We start from the raw sequence: 10888 nt of genomic DNA, 5'->3' as shown, positions 1-10888 counted from the left end.
TTTTCAGTTTTACTTGATATTTGTATATTATTTTTGGTATATGTAGAAAGTCTTCAATCTTCTTATTCTCTTTTTCCACATCTCTTACAACACTTTTCAGTACTTTTACCTTTTTGTCTCGTTGGTATCTCAGTCGTTTTATTTTTTGCTCTCAGTTGAAACAATTTCTCAGGAATGTTCATACTCGTATTTTCGTTACTTTTTTGCAATGAGGAAGACAGATCTGATGCAAGTGGATATAATTCTTGTTTTTCTAGTGACTTTTGTTTGCTACCTTCTAAGTCCAAAAGTTCAATCTCTTTGTTTGACATTTTTTGTTTGCTGAAATTTCTTACTACTTATCCCCATCGCCAAAAGTTAATCGTCAAAAGTTAAAGGTCGTGTAAATGTAGACTTTAATTGCCAAAAATTAAAATTTTTCGTTGAAATTTTAAGAAAAATTAATCCAATATTTATTTACTATACTACATATAGTATTTGGCGTTCTACAGGTAACTTTCTTTTTAATATCCCAATTTTGTAAACTGTACAGAGTAGAACAGGCTCCGGTAACGAATTCTTAAGTAGTTTTTTTACAGATTTTTTTTAATTCTCGTGAAATCATGAAATAAGTTGTTGCAACACTTAGAACAAGTAGATGGTATAAGTTACAATAAAAAAAATGTAAAATCAGTAAATATTGTTTTGTGAAGCGATATTTATTCATACAAGAAATAAATTATCGTTGTATATATTTCCTCCGCAAATGTGATGAAAAACATCGTATGTAGCACGGGCGGTAAAAATTACAAGCCTCGAGTCATTAAAGCCCTTAGCCTTCGGCTTCGGGCTTCTAACAAACTCTCGTTAGTAATTTCCTATTTACCACCCTAATAGAGATGTGTGCTGGTTTCCACACGATGGTTTTCCTTCAACAAAATGCTTAAAACTAATTTGTTAAATTAGTAAAATGCTAAATGTACAATCGCACTCACAAACATGGTCCCAAATTGAGGAATTTCCTGCACTATATGTTTATCAGAATTTAATTCCGTTGAGGTAAATTTTATTCACTCATGCTGTAGAAACAGCTTGCGCACGCGCATCGTATTACCTAGATACGTTATTTATAAAAAGATCCAATGGCAACAGCTCGACATGTCATTCGATCTACTTGCATTAATAGATGCATTGTTTTGTAAGTGCCTATGTACATTGTGACTAGCCATTGTCGCTGAAGGTAAAGATGAATATCGAAACAAATTCTACGACTAGGGATGGACATTACGATTCGATTTTTATCTTACCAATTTACGAGTTCGTCTTCCATTATGACGTTATGGTGGTAATAATGTGCCAGACAACTACACCAACTATCAGGTTAAAAACTACAATACCCCGTATTATGAGTTCCAAAGCAACGGAATACACTTCGGAGCACTACCCAGTAAACCCAGACCAGAAGCAATTAAAAAAAGTTTACTTCTCAAATTGGTCCTACCGGGAATATATTATGTTGATATGAAAAATATGTTGTAAATTTTAAACATACCTATTTTGTAAGTTTCTGTTTAGGAAAACTGTTTTTTTTTCTCCTTCAAACATTTGTTTTGTTCTTTATTTTTATTCCACTTTTTACCATCTAAGGAAATTAAAATCGCTATCGCTTTTTATTGTGTAAATTATTATTTTATTTTTTATTTTTTTCTACTTTCGTGCTCCTCAAATAGCTTAATTGAAGGTCTGTACTAATTTTGTTCCATAAATTGCCTGTTACACAAATGTGAGACCGTAGCTCTTTTAAGGGAGGTTCTGGCTGAAAATCAGTGTTGTGCAAACTTCTGGCTGAAAATCAGTATACGCTGTGCATATACTCAGAATCCTCGCCACACTTCTGTAACCATAGATATAGTTTTGTGTTTCTAGTTACTATTTATATGTTACATTTTTCATTTGTATGTTTTATGTTTTTTTTTGTGTGTGGCAAATAAATGGAATTGGAATCGAACCCGGGACCTCCACATACGACGTCTATAGTGCAAACCGTGGCCACCGAAGTCTTCGCGGTCATTCTCGAGTGTTTACTACCTAATTTTCGTGGTAATTTTTATTATTTAAGTATATCTGTAATATAGTGCATAAACTCCGCCAGCTCACTCCACGCGCCCCTTCCTCCCATCGTACATCCAGATGGACGGCTACATACCGGATGTATATTTAATGGAATGGTTTTTTTTCATTGTGTAACAATCTCGAAGCTTATGTATGTCTTGTCTCACAGGAGGGGTACGCCTCTTCCTACCACCGAACGCCACTTTATTCTATCCTGACACAACTCTCGCGCCTCACATACATTAACTACCCTTTTCAAACAACTTCTTTTATTATTGTCCCTTCGAATCCCAGCCTTTTTGAGGACATCACTTTTAAATAATACAAATTGCCAGGAAAATTAGACATTGAACACTAGTCTGAGAATGACCGTTCAACGTTAGCCTCTTACGTGCACTGGACGGACAGATAGGCAACTGTGTATTGTGTTTTACTACCAATCCATAAACACGAAGAAACCCATAAAATGTAACCATAATGTAAAGGGGTACCGCAAGATAAGCTACAAATACGTGTGTGTTCTCTGAATCCTTGCCAATGTAACGCAATGCATATGTATCACTTAAGATTATGAACTAATTCTACAGTTAACTCGGACAGTAGCAGCCGTCTGTAAAGTAGGTACGTGAAAACCGCAGCTAATTGACTCCATACGAACCTGTCCGCATCACGCGGTAGCACGTCACAGTCGCACACTATTTTAAAAAATAAATAATAAAAAACAAGGGCAAAGACAACGCGTCCCGACTGCCAGTCGCGCACTAGAGAAAAGCTGGCTAGTTTCTTCAGTCCGCACCCGCGACGCGATTAGAGCGCACGCGTGTCCGGCTGTCAAAACTCCCGCCAAAAAAGCACATTGAAGTGAAACGGAAAGTTATTACGTGCAGTGTTTATTTTTGTTCTTCGTTGGTGACCAAGGTTTTCCTAAAGATACAAAGGATTTCTTCTATCCATTTGGTAAGTGGGAATATGTTTTTAGATCAAATTCGCTTGGAGCTTTTGTGAGGTTACGATAATGAGAATAGTCAGATGTTGAACGCGAAGTTTGTGTGAGCTTTAAATAGGTTTCATAAATTCAGGAACGAAAACATTGCACGAGATACTTACGTCAGACTGCGATTCAAAAGCGAGGAATTCAAGATACCACATGCAAACATCTTACAACAAGAATAAAAGTAAACATTAAAAGTTGAAGATGAGAAAACATAAAACCGAGTAGGAAATAACTCAAGGTCCAAAGTCCTTGATGCCGACGAAAATCTTGATTTAAATACACAAAAATTCGCATTGGTGTCACGCTCATGTTAATTCTATTGAAAAACAATTTACATACAATTGACTACTGAAATGATGACTTCGACATTTTTCGACAAAAACCGCGTCACTGGTGTTTTACGTGGACGCCATTTAAATAATTTGAATTTAATTTTATTCAGTAACTGTCAACTACTAAAACCTACAAAGTTCGTTACTTATATTAACATCATTATACACTATATTAGGCAATACCATCGTCATTTACCAGTAATTTGTTATTAAAAAACCAAAATAACAATGCAAATTATCCGTTACAGCTATAGCGTCAAAATATATTAATATCAGGTCCTTCGTCTGTTCAGAACAATGACTGATGATTGATTTTCTGATACTCCCTCCAGCATTAATCTTATCTGTCTAAGATCTAACCAATCTAATCCAGCTGGTCACAGTAATTTGAAATTACCAAGACGTTCGTTATACCGCACTTCATTTGCGGGTCGAGAATAAAGTATGCCATGGACTTCTATAACTTCTAGGTCTATTTTAATTTATATACAATTAAATCTTAATCAGAGATTAGAATAGGTATAGTATATTTACTTCAAGCAATTATATGATATTTTGTTCTATATTTTTCAAGCGTAACTATCAATCACTTTACTACGGCAGTGTATTTAAAATAACTGTTATGTAATTCTAAGTAAAAATTGAAGTTTAGTTTGAACTTTTATTTTAATTCGTTCCAGGTTTTCTGTTGTTTTTGTAAATTTTTTTTACGATACCAATTGGCGGGACGAACGATTTAAGTCGTGCGCCTGGTGGTAAGCGACATATCCATAACAGTTGCAGTGCCATTCAGAGCTTTAAATCCCAATGATCTTATGGGCACTGCCGCTGCGCCCGTGACATAAGTTGACAAGTGCCATGTGCCTGTAATTTCGTCATATGTGTATTCGTATTACTCGAAGGCATTTTATTTGATAAAATTATAATTTTTGGCTAAAAATGACAAACAGTGCGAAAACTAAATAAACACGAAGAAAACTCTTCGGAAAAAAAATGGTTTGTGACTGTTTGAGATTGACAATTGACACGTTGTAGCATTTTTTTGCAACATTAGACAAGTGGTAGCATTTTGTTGTTCCAATTAATTTTATAAATATTAACATTATAATAATGGCGATAAAAATTATCACTTCTTGATTTGAAAATTAATATACGTTAATGAATTCGGTTTTTTTATATAAAATAGACACACGCTTGGCCACAATCTTACCTGATGTTAAGCGATGATGTAACCGATGATGGCACGCGTTTGCCCAAAATATGACTATTCACTTTAGCTTTAAATAGCCCTAAATAGTAGTTTTCGCGATTCCCATATGCCGGTAGTATATTCCATACCTTTGCTATACGTATTGGGAAGGAGGAAGCAACGCGCTTCGTATATTAATAAGATTGATTACACAATGAGAATAAAACGGTGTGAAAAAAATTAAGTCGCAGTAGAGCTCATTGTGAAAGAGTTCGTCCTGGGAAGTACTGCCACCTTATCTATTTCTGCCGCCAAGCAGTAATGTGAGCATCACTGAGTTCCGATTTGGAACGGTAAGGGTGCTTGTCAACTTATGTCTCAGGGCGACAGGCGCAGCGGCAGAGGACCTAGGATCTTTACGATTTAAAGCTTTGAGTGGCACTGTAACTGTAATGAACAGGCGTGTAGCTTACCATCAGGTGCACTACTTGTTCGGCCCGACAGATCGAGGGAATTTTCAGTTGTGTTTATATTAATAATAATAACAAAGTAGTGTTTACATAAAATATGTAATAGAAATATGAAATCCGGTTTTGTTCCGTGCAAATCCACAAAAAAATTGACACGAAAAATCATATAATACAAAAGATAGATAAGCGGCTATCAAAATCGAAAATCATCTTTAATATATAAAACGATACTTGATACTTGATATTAAAGTTAAAGGATAAAAACACAAATTGGCGAGAGTTTATAGACAAAAAAAACGACGCACCGTTGCAAATATACAAAAACTTATTTAAAAAAGGATAATAAGATTTCAAAATTGCTAGAAGTTAATAACTTCAATTTTACTGCTTACACCGATATAAAGAATAAACATTTGCAAACTTGTACTAGTTGTAAGTTAATTAGGCGTCAGCGTTAGTTAAAGATTTCCACGTTAACCTATATGGCAATTCGTTAAACACATTTGCTTTGTTATACTTTATTCATTTTCGTATTGCGCATATTTAGGTCGACTTAAAATATTTGCATTTGCCATTAATCTTTCAGAGCTTGAAGTAATCGAGAAAGCTATGCCAACGATTTTTTTAAATAAATATAAATAACAAAATGAGAAATGGAAACAATTTGTTCGTTTAGACCAGTGATTCCCAAACTTACTTCAGTTAGAACCCCTGAATTTAACTGAATTAACTAATATGATTTAATAAAACCTACTAAAAATACTCCTATTATTATATAATATAAAAACATTGCAGGTTAGTAAGTACACATTTTTAATTTTTAAAACAATGTACTTAATACATTTTAGGAAAACTAAAGAAAGTAGTATACGTCTGAATTAACACTAGTGTAGACCTACACGAAATTATTATTAATAACATGTTATAATACAATAACACGACTAGTTGTGCATATTAGTTGTCCATAACTAAAACGTGCAATTGAATTGTCCGGCTGATTGTAAAAAAACAGTCCTTTAGAGAATCTGCCATTTTCATCAGATATTCACCGAAAAAAGGGAAAATGAAATGAAATTTATGAAAACTTTCGGACAGCTTGGATAGGGTGATCCATATGTGTGTAGTGACCCCAGGGGTTAGTAAGGACCACTTTGAGAAACTTGGCTTTAGATTAAGGACGTCGGTAGCCCAACGATTACCACTGACCAGTTTGGGAAATCAACCTACAAAAATGGTTTCTGATTTAGATGTTCTAGGTTTATAGAACAGGTAATTCCCTATTTGGGACCAGGTAAAATGTATTTGTGATAATTATTATCAAATTTGCGGGACGGCTAATGGATGTAGAAGGCGGATGGGAAAGGCGAATTCTCTCGCTTCCCCAAAAATATTTTTTTACGAAATCTTCGAGAATGTTTCCTTCTTTTCCTACCATCACTTTTCAAACTTCTGAACTAGTCTCTGCGCTTAATTAATACGGTCAAAATCCACAATCCACAAGATAGCAAAAACGTGTGCATCGATAAACAAATAAGCATGAAATCGAAACAAACAACAGTAAGTATAATAGACGCTGCGTAGAAAGTTGAGATAAATAGGTCAGATTGCGCCATTAACAGGGGAAATAGGGTGAAAGTTGTAGCAGAAGACAAAAACACTAGAGAATTACATCATCATCAACGGCACATTACACGTCACACTAAGGAGAATGTTTAGGCTACATTTCGAACCCTTGGAACCTTCAAAATGAACCTTTTAAATGCAGTTTCCATCATTCATTAGCGAGCGGAATTGCTACTAGATAGATAGATAAAACGTTTATTGTCTTGTATCAGAATTAAAAGAGAAACAGAAATTAAAATCAAAGAAAATGAAATGAGAACAAACAAGAACTGCTAACCTAATGTTCAACAGCTTGTGTGTGCTGCAGCAAGCCAAATATTGTGTGAAAATGAAATTGGCCCAAACACTGATTTTCAGCCACCACCTTCGAGAGGCGTTGCGGTGCATCAAAAGCAAAAACATTGTGACGTTAATGTCGTTTATTCCCAGTTCCATGCGCCCCAGTTCCATGTGAAACAATTGTAACCTTAACAGGTCATAATTATTGCAATTAGTTCCATGTAATTTTAAACTATTTTTACACCAGAGTTTTCTTCCTCATCAGATCTTTAGAAGTTCCTTAACCCCAGTTCCAAGATGGACAAATATTGTAAAGGGTCTATTGCGTAGTGTGCATTATTATGTAAAAATACCAAAAGATTAGTAACTGTAAAAAAGATTTAAAAAAATGATTAACAACTAGGTAACTACTAAACAATCACAAATGTACGTAACATACAAATTAAGACCGTTTATGCCGCTACGGGGATTCGAACTGTCGACCTCTCGATTATGAAGCAGCCGTTCTCTCATTAGGCTTTTACAGTATAAAGTATTGATCAAATGTTTTTTGACTAAAGCTGATTAGAACACGCCAAACTATTACATATATTTAGTAGCAGTAGAGCTCCTTGCGAGAGTTCGTCCAGGGAAGTACTGTCTCCAATTATACCTTTATCTGTCGTCAAGCAATAATGAGTGTTAAAATAATTTGTATTTTCCAAGATACGATTCCTACTATTGTTACTTCCATCAAGGCATATATTATAATGCAAATCTCAAAGAATACGGGAAAATAATTACGAAATTTGTATTTCATAGTCAAATTATATTATTGTATATGTATAGTTAGTTTTCATGACACCAAGTGATGGGATGAACAAACCTGGTAAGCGACACGCCTGTCCATAACAGTTGCAGTGCCGCTCAGAGCTTTAAATCGCAAAGATCTGAAGGGCACTACCACTGCGTCCGTCACCCTGAGACATAAGTTGACAAGTCTCATGTGCCCGTAAATTCACAAACAAACTGTGTTCACATTACTGCTTGGCAGCAGAAATAGATAAGGTGGTAATACTACCTTTTTATAGTAAAGCCGCATGTCCTTCATATTAATAATAAATATGGTGAAATTATAGGCACATGGGACTTGTCAAATTATGTCTCCGGGTGACGAGTGCAGTGGCAATGAACCTTAGATCTTTGAGGTTTAAACATGATTTAAAATTCTATTCTTTGGTATGATAAAATTATGAAGTTACATTGTGGGTATCAGAAGAGACCTTCTAAAATATCTTTTGTCTTGTGACCACTGGGGACGCTTCACAGTCTGCCATACCCTGCTGTGAGTAGTTAGAAAAGACATAAACTCAACTCCACTGTCGCAAAATATAGTAAATGTTAACTCCGTTTATAATCATTTTAACTCCACGACGTCTGTTAAAGCTGTACAAATATACAAACAACATAGATGCCAATACATACAGTACATTGTAATTCAGCTTGCGTGGTACATATTGACCCAGTATTACTATGAAACTTGTTTTTGAGCAAGTGAAACATTACACGTTATTGTTTTCACCCCTGTATGTGGCTGGTTATAAAAACATGTTAAATGTTTTGAAGTTAACATAAAGAGCAATGGATAACGAATTCAAAAATACTTTATCAAACTAAGTGTACGTTTTGTTTTTTTTTTAATGAAATAATTATCGGTAAGTTTCAGTGGATTGTTCATGCAAAAGTGCCAAATGAACAACTGATTACGATAAAAATTTGATTATCTTCCATTGTAGGCAATCAACTTTCCATTTATCATCATAATTTACATGGCAGAACTTCAGCACGTTTCAACTTCAACTATAGAACATCAATGTCACTGAGGCGTGCTCTAACCTTAAGTCGATCGCTAGAAACATTACGTCAACATATGCTAAAGGGTGTGTCCGGTTGCAATAGGTCAAACATTAATATACGTAAATACATTAGTTGTTTCTAAGTATAAACAATTTTCTACTATGACCAACAAGCGGCACGAGTAAATATCGCAAAGTCATAAATCAATACTACTTCATCATCATCCATAGCACGGCTTCTCACACTCCTGAGTATGCCTACTGCAGTTTGTGCCACCCACCATGACCTTGTACTACACCACCTACGACTTTAACGACGTCGTCTATTGACATCATACAATTTTATAGTGACTTCTTGGCCGCCGTATCACTTCATCTGTCATCACCACTTCTAGCGATATGTCCTGGCTAGTTCCATTTTAGCTTCGCTATCCGATTTCCTATATCCTGGACCTTAGTTTGTCTTCGGATTTTGAAACTAGAAATTTGGTCTGTAAGCTTGATGCCGAGCAAGATACGCTCCATGGCTCTAGACAGTCTTCTGCGTTTGCGTCCTTATGTCAGCAATGTAAGTCATAACGGGCTATGCACATTGGTTGAATAAGCGGGTTTTCAAATACTTTGGAGTATCGACTGATTTCAGGATTTTATCCATTTCTTCGCTTCCAAAACACATCAAGATATGCCGATTATAATAATCGAAAGTCAACAACCCGACTAATTGACGAAATTCATAAATTCAGTTGTTTCCGGATCGTAACAAGACACACCTCTATAGTTACGTCATCGCTACACTGCAGTTAGAGGCGTGTCTTGCTACAAAGGTCAATGGGAGACATTGCCACGAATTCTTCAAGCGCATTGCGTCGTCATAAACTTGTCTTTGACCGAGGTATATTATCGAACTAAATTCATATAAAAACAGTACTTTAACGTACGAGTTTCAGGACATAATGGTCACCCTTAGGAAATTAACCGAGTAATATGAAACCACTGTTTGAATTTGAAAACTTCAAAGCCCAATTATTTGTCGACCTCGGCGGCCCAACTGTTTGCACAGTGGGTGGGCTCTGGATGGGTAGGTCCCGGTAGGCCAGTTTGCGAAATGTATTTATGAAATAAATTTAACTGGTTCTAGTCTGGGTGTTCTCGGAAATGCCCTGGAATGAATTTCATTGCTCTGGTAGTCATAGTACAGGAACCTACTTATAGACTAGGCCCAAAAAAGAAAGAAAAAGAAAAATGTGTCCTCTAATCTGAATATAATTTAGTAAACTCACAAAGATGGCTGGCTTATGCCGCACGTTAATGACGGTTTTATTTAGAAGTTGAAGGTACCATCGGTGCAAAGCGTGTAGTTTCAAGTCGTTTCCGTTGATGTGTGAATTTCAATTAAGACGGGTTTTGTACAAAATATTATTTGTTTGTGCAAAATCCTTTACAGTCGATACAGCCTCAAATGGCTTTGGTTGATTCCGCTTAACAGCGAAAGCGTTGAATCCATAATCACTTTGGAAAAAAAATAGTAAACACAAACTTACCTCGAAATTTTACAAAAAACCTTAGGTACCAATGATTTTTTTAATAGCAACTGATCTAACTAGAACACGTATAGTATACTGCCCTGCTTGTCATAAACTAGCACATTCGCATGTCGGAACTTTCGATATATTGTCACCTGGAGCGTTATTGTCACAAAATAACGTCAATTACGCTGATTTCACTTAACAATAAAACTGAAACTAATTAAGATAATAAAAAACCTATTAGATGGGGTTGCAGTTCTTGTTTCGCTGATCCCAGCACGTCAATAACTCAATTTCGTTAAAAATGCGATTACGTTACTTATGATTAGGATGGCAGTATACGATATACATTTTTCAAATCGCTTTAATTTCGTTTGAAAAAAGATCTGAAATTAAGCCAGTGTTCCTACCGCTGGACACACGCAATAGACCGATTCAGTATGGGAAAAATTGAATTCGAACTGGATGGTATTCAGTCTTAAGACCTAAACGAGGAGAAAAAAAACCGAACGGCAGTTAATAGTTGTGTGTTCTATGTCATAAAAAAAA

General features: G+C 35.5%; 1 protein-coding gene across 1 annotated transcript in view; it reads left to right on the top strand.

The window, feature by feature from the left end:
* Nucleotides 1–2883: 2883 nt before the first annotated feature.
* Nucleotides 2884–10888, top strand: part of LOC113240625 (protein I'm not dead yet) — a 77294-nt gene continuing 69289 nt past the window's right edge. The window contains exon 1 of the mRNA XM_026477962.1: nt 2884–3048. The gene's annotated coding sequence lies outside the window, so the exon portion shown is untranslated. The remainder of the gene's footprint in view (nt 3049–10888) is intronic.

Source organism: Hyposmocoma kahamanoa, unplaced genomic scaffold (genome assembly GCF_003589595.1).
Source record: "Hyposmocoma kahamanoa isolate Upper Pololo Valley unplaced genomic scaffold, ASM358959v1 160, whole genome shotgun sequence".
In the NCBI taxonomy this organism is placed as follows: Eukaryota; Metazoa; Arthropoda; class Insecta; order Lepidoptera; family Cosmopterigidae; genus Hyposmocoma; species Hyposmocoma kahamanoa.
The sequence above is the reverse complement of the archived record's forward strand: the minus strand, read 5'-3'. Positions and strand labels throughout refer to the sequence as shown.